The sequence below is a fragment of the Pinus tabuliformis genome, chromosome 6, assembly GCF_031772625.1.
Source record: "Pinus tabuliformis cultivar Carrire ecotype Pingquan chromosome 6, CPIR1, whole genome shotgun sequence".
Classification (NCBI taxonomy): Eukaryota; Viridiplantae; Streptophyta; class Pinopsida; order Pinales; family Pinaceae; genus Pinus; species Pinus tabuliformis.
In genome coordinates, this window is record NC_142292.1 from 1,132,841,840 (window position 1) to 1,132,848,992 (window position 7,153).

A 7,153-nucleotide genomic window follows, 5' to 3' on the forward strand; every position below is an offset into this window, starting at 1 on the left:
TTCTAGAGGACCATTTCCCCAGGTTGGCACATAGCTTGTGTTGTTGTAGGGTTTGAAGGACCTATCGAATAGGTCGCAAGTATTTTTCCCAAATCTAACTAAATATGAGAATATCATCAAGATATACAACCATGAACGAGTTGGTGAAAGGCCACAACATGTCATCCATCAGCTCGTAAAATTTGTGGGGGCATTTTCAAACTAAAGGACATGACCAACCACTCAAAACAAGCCTCCCTTGACTTGAAGGTGGTATTTCATACATCTATGGGTTCTATTGGAAGTTGGTGATAAATGAACTTCAAATAAATCTTGTTGAAGTACTTTTCCTCCTTCAATTTTTCAATAAGGTCATCAATCCATGGAATCAAGTACTGACTGTGATTTTGTTCAGTTGCTTGATAATTAATGCAAAGTCTCCAAGTCCCATATTTATTTTGTATAAGTGAAATTGGGCTCCCATAAGGTGAGGAACTTGGTTGGATGTTCCCTTTTATAGAAACTCCTGGATATACCTCTTTATTTCCTCATTTTCTAGAATATAGAAATTGTATATTTGACCATTAGGTAGAGTTCTGTAGGGGGTCAAATAAATCAAATGCTTGACCTAATAGTGCAAAGGTAACCTAGTGGGTGAGGAGAATATGTCCATGTAATCTTCCATGACCTTATCCACTTTCTTTTGTTGGGCGGAATAACCCGTTCTAGAGTTCATGGATGTGGCCATGATATTATCCTTACTTTGAGAAGGAATAAGGAAGAAACAAAATTTCCTAATATGTGAGATTAGCTTACTGCATTTCTTAAAAAATATTAAAGAAATGGAATTAGGTGGGGTTACCTCTAGTATTATTTATAGTTTCCTACCCAAATTAATAATAATAGTATGAGGTTTGGGCTCATGCATAGCATGATTCCTCCACAAGTAGGGTTGACCTAATAAAACATCACAAACTCCAAGGGGAGCAACATCACATAATACCTTCTTCGTGAAAGGCTTGATGTTGTAAGGAAAGTAGCATTGTTGAGTGACACAGAGATTTCACCCTTGGTGGAGCCCTCAAATTGTGTACGGATATAGATGTGGTATTTTTGGTAGGCCCAATCTCTTAACAACCTCTACTGATATGAGTTTCTTTTGACACCCACTATCGACAATGAACTATAGTGGAGCACCCTTCACCCACATCTATGAGTGGAAGAGACACTCGCCCTCCTCTAGATCTTCTGGATCACTTTGCTTGAAATTGGTGGTGGAAACAGTATCTTTGGGCTTTGCATCAATGGTTTGTGTCCCCTTGTTGGGTTTTGGCTTAGAGTCAGAACATGCGTCTAAATCTGAAGCTTTCAGCTTGGCCACCTATGACTACTTTGATCGACATTAATTTGTGTTGTGAATCGGGCTCTTGTGGAACTCACACCACTTTCCTATGTCTTTCTTCGTCTTTCCATTACTATTATTTTCCTATGGCTTTGATGGCTTATCGGGAGGCATTCCGCCCTATCTCTTTCCTTTGTTCTATGATTTTGAGGCATCCTTTCCCTTTTTCAAATTCACAGATCCAAAGTCTCATTTCTTCGGTTTAAATTTATGCTCGATCTTGACAGCATATTGTTATGTTGAACTAAGCAAGTGGATGTCCAAGAACTCCATTTTTTCCTAGATGTATCTATGTAGGAAGCCTAGTACTTGAGCACCAAATGTTGTTCACATTCCATGACACCCAGCTTCATGTGTAGTGTATGAAAGATATTTTTGAACTCTGGAAATTCTTCGTCACTTTCATGTCATAGTTTAGTCCACTTTATGTACTTGTATCTATAGCTTCCAATAAGGTAATATTATTCCTTAAAAAAACCTTGAAAATATTCCCAAGAGGGTGAGACTGAAAATAGTGGAGATTCCTCCCAAACCCTTGCTCACAGTGATTTTCCCACCAATACTTGACATGGGGGGTGGCCTTAAGGAGTGAAAAGTAATGTTTTCTCTATCATAAAAATTATGGACTAAAAAATATCCCTACAGCATATTCAACTATTTATCTAGGGAGTTTACAACAATCTGGCCTTCAAATATAGGAATGTCCAAATTAACTTGTGCCATAAAGGGGGTGGCACATCAGAAGTGGTTGTTGGATGAATATTTGTCACCTATTGGTATCCAATGAAGGATCTAAAAAAATTATCCATCATATTGTCCCTTTTTCTCTTGAGGGCTTCTTCAAGGAAACAAATTGATACGATCTCCTGCTACCTCGTCTTTATTTTCTTCTGCAATGGGAGGATGTTGGGGTCGGTGAAGCTCATGTTGCAAGGGCTCAAGAAATTCGATTCCCAACTCCTTAGACCCCGGCCTCATTAGGGACATGCATACAAAAACAGAGAAAGAGCATACTTCTTTGATACCACTAATTTTAATTTATGAAGAAACGAATTGAAATATATTTAAGATAGAAACATAGAGGTACAATGAAATTAAACTTCAATTAATAAATATAAATGTTGAAATTGTTTGTTGGAAAAATTATCATTGATTTCAAAGGGTGAATGGGCTAACATTCATTTGATGGTTTGTATGCACAAAGTAAATGAATCTGATTGCAAGAATATTGAGTATTGATGCCCCAAACATGTGTTTATCACCAGCACATTTTCCCCAAAGGATTATGAACCTATCATTCACTAATTCCTTAAAGGAAGTTCAAAAATTACAACTTAAGGGTCATAAAGTCTCCTCTAAGAAGGTCAATTCATCCTCTTCAAGTCGGCTTGGAAAATTTGTTTTTGTTGGGAAATATTTTATATATTTATGGAAAAAAATCAGAGGTGTGCTCCAGAAAAGGTGGTGAGTGTTCATGGGTCAAGTTGGGTCCATTATAGGTTGCCTCAATCACTATAAATATACCCAAATTTTGGGCAATTGAGGCAATCAAGTGTGGATCATATGAGGTAGAAATGAAGGAAAAAGGTTTGAGCTTCATAGAAATCTGAAGAAGGATGAATCTCAAGAATAATGTTTATCTTGTTTTTATGCTTCTTTTGTGGTATGTTTTCATTGTTTTCTTCACTAGTTCTAAGGCATTATTTTTTGCTTTTTTTGAAGTGTTTTTTGAGGTTGATTTGTAGGTAGATTCATGAAATTCATTGTGAGAATATTTTCATCCTATCTAAGGCCTTCTATGACCTATTTTTCTAAGGACTTATTTTGGCATTGTCTTAACGTCTCTTCTAGAGCATACTTGTGGCCTCTTTATTGTGGCCCTATTCATCCCTAGCTTCTATGGATAAATCCATTGAACAATGAAATAATCTAAGGCTAAATTTTGTTGTCTAAGGGTTCCTTCTGTGGTTGAACTAAATCTACACTAGGACACTGATGTTTGAGGTATTATTATATCTTGTTCTTGCTAATTGAAGTATTCCTTATGAAGTATATTTGAGGATCCTTTTGTGACTGATTTAGAGCCCATATAAAGTATCCTTTGACTCTTCCTTGAAGTCTTCTTGATCTATCCTAGTTTAGTCCTAGTTAGATTATATTTTAAGCAACACCCTAATTAAATTTTGAAATTGAAGAAACTTGGAGTAGACTTTGGATTAGCGTATCTTTGTAGCGGGAATTGGTATTCAATCCTTGGAGTAGAACTCAACATATAATTTGAATAAACCTTGACATATGATTTTGGAAGACCTATAATGATCTAAGTAGACCTTAGGATGCGATTTTTATTATAACATGAAATTTGTAGTAGACCTCTTTTGAAATAGATTTTTACACTTGTTGAAGCAGATATTTGGATGCCTTCATAAGTTTTGAAGTAGACCTTGATATGTAATTTGTAGCAAAATGTTGTTATTATGAAGTAGAAGGAGTCTTGAAGTTGGATGGGGTAAAATCACATGTAGTTTTGATGATGTATCGTTTGCAATTTATATTGTTGAATTTACTATAGCATGAGTTAATATAACATGCAAGTTGGGCATGACAGAGGAGGAGATCTGAAGTTAGAAAACGCTTATTGTTGTAGTATTTGGATGTTGTTGTGATTGGGCCATTGTCCCTAGTCCGGGAGCCCAAGAATATTTGATTTATCTTTTATTTGTATAGGGATGGAAGTTGAATCTTCCTTCAGGTGGTTGTTGCCTCCTTCCAGTGGGAGGTATTAAATCTTGTGGTTGTATCCCTCCCAGTTGTAGTTGGTAAACAAAAATTTGTACCATACTTCTAATATAAAAACTATATATATATATATACATATATATAGATATATATATATATATATATATATATATATATATATATATATATATATATATATATATATATATATATATATATATATATATATATTGTTTTCCTTGTTTTGACACTTAAATTGTTGAAATTTATGTATTATTGATTCAACCCCCACCCCTTCCCTGCCCCCTCTCAGTATTTCCAACAATTGGTATCATGATAGGTTACACTTTAACAATATAATCATTGAATGGAATCTCATGAGAAAATATGGGAATGGAAGGCACATCTTTAAGAAAAAATCGTGTGTTTGATGGAAATGATTATGCACTATGCAACAATTGTAGAGAAACCTACTTGAATGCTTAAGGAGTGGATGTTAGTTCTTCATCTTAAATGGCTACAAAGTTCCTGAAAATCATCCTCCTAATCTAAATGAGAAGAAGTTGCTCAGTTTCAATTTAAAATCTCTCCATTCCATCATAGATGGATTGTCAAGAACCACTAATTCCAAGGTTATGTCTTGCACCATAGCTAAAGAAATTTGGGATAAACTTAAAACTTTGTATGAAGGTGACCATAAGGTCAAGCAAGTAAAACTTCAAAAATATAGAGCCCAGTTTCAAAACCTAAAAATGGGTGAAAAAGAAGATATTGTGACCTACAGTAGATGAAATTATAAAATCCATCATAGGATTAGGAGAAGAACTTAACATCCCTTGATCATACAAATGTTGAAGAATGTAACTAGGTTTGGTCTTCATAATTTTATTTGAGTCAGAATGAAATGTATTTATCAAAAGAAATAAAAATAAAAGTTTATTATTATTCTTATGACTTATTAAAGCATGTATTTCATGCTTGGGTCATCAGGTTATAGGTCAAAGTACCCATTGAGGACTTCTAGGTTTTGTCATGATTTATTAGAGTCATTTTCCATTTTATAGGGCCCTTCTTGGGCTTTTTAAATATTTTTTATTGAATCAAATAAGTCATTTTTCACCTCCACACCAATTCAGACCCCACCTGATCAAGTCGTCCTACATCAAGGAAATTTGACCTACATAAGAGGCTATAAATAAGGATAGCTCGATTCATTTGAGGGATCACTCACACAAGTTCAATATTTAAGAAAGGAAAGTAGAAGAATGCGAAATTGCAGAAGAAATAGAAGGATATTTGCTAGAGAAGAAAATCGAAGTGAATTTACTTGGCTATTGTTGGAAGGTCGAAGTGTTGCACCAAGGTCGAGTTTTTGTTGTGGCATCAAAGTTGAGTTTCTGATGCTACATCAAGGTCGAAATTTTTGCTATATCTAGGTTGAAGTTATGTTTTTGCTTCTAGGTCGAAGTTTTGCTACTTCATTATTGAAGTACTACTGCATCAAGGTTGAAGATCTTCTGCTTTGTCTAGGTCGAAATTGTTGCTAGAAGGTTATAATATGCAGAAGAAGGGAAGGGTTGACTTGGTGATTGGAGGAAGTCTATTTCTAGGTTAAGGAGTCTTGGATCATCTCGTGAAACTATTGAAGGAATATTTGTTCACTAGGTTTTCTCCTAGATAGGGTCTTTTCCTTGGTTTTCTATCTACATCTAGTGTATTTGATCTTCATGTTATGGTTTTATTCGTGAACTAAGTTTAAATAAGAACACAATAAAGTTAATAAGATCATAAGAATATCACAAGTAATTATCAACATAAAATAAAATATTTCTACCTTTCTGATTTTCCAACATGGTATCAAAGCTAAGGTGACGAAGAAGAAAAAAGGAAGCCTAAGGATATATTGAATGGAGAATAAGGAGTTTTAAGAAGTTTGAATAAGGGTCATCAAGGAAAAGGATCATATAAGGAGTCAAGCCTGCTATCTTCAATAAAAATGTCTAACTCATTGAAGGGAGAAAACAAATTAGAAGGAGCATCCAATCACTTGGTAGGGAAAAAGACGATAGATCTCATCCTCAAGAAGAATAAAGTATTGGATCTAGTCAAATGAAAAGTAAAGAAGCCCACAAATGAATGAAGTATGCAGAAAAGGAAAATTTCAAAGAAACATAGATATTTTCCATGACCCTAATGGTGGATGGAATAAAGGACAACCTCATCCCAGGGATTCTACTTAAGAGAAGTAGCAGGCCTTATCCAAATTGTTCACTGTAACACCCTCCTCCCACATATACCCAAGCAACGAGCCAGTCGGGGTAAACATGCGACGAGAGGCCACTATGATAAGATTCAACCTCCTTGGTGACTTTAAGGAAATGGAATCTATGGAACATCACAAACAGTCATCCAACATCATCCACATAACCTTCAGAAGACAATTCAGCCACTCAGGTTGCCTGTCCTTGGGTCCTACAGTTGTTTGAGAGACCTAAGGGCAAGGTAATGCCCCCTAGACACTGCCCAGGTGAGTTAGCTTCAGGACTGATGCTCCTAAGACACTGAATAGGTGCTTTATAACGCTTCCAAGGCACTGCCCAGTGAGTTAGTTTTAGGACTAACACTCCCCAGACACTGCCCAGGTGCTTTATAATGCTTCCTAGACACTGTCCAGGTGCTTTATAATGTTTCCTAGACACTGCCCAGGCGAGTTAGTCTCAGCACTAATGCTAGCATTCCAGGTATTGTGCCACCTTTTTTGTCCAAGAACCCAGGACACTTCCAAGAATGGAATGATAATTTAGAATTGGTAAGGATACAAGGTAATAAGGATACAAAAGCAATAATATGAACAAAATCATAACCAGACCCCTGCTATCCATGAAAGGCATTTCGTCAAACATATCATCAACATGTAACCTACAGGTGTAAACAACAGAATTAGATGTATGGATCTCATACTTATCTAAGAATCACCATGAACCATTGTTTCCTCATGTCTTTTGCTACCTTATCACTTATTGGGTCATAAAT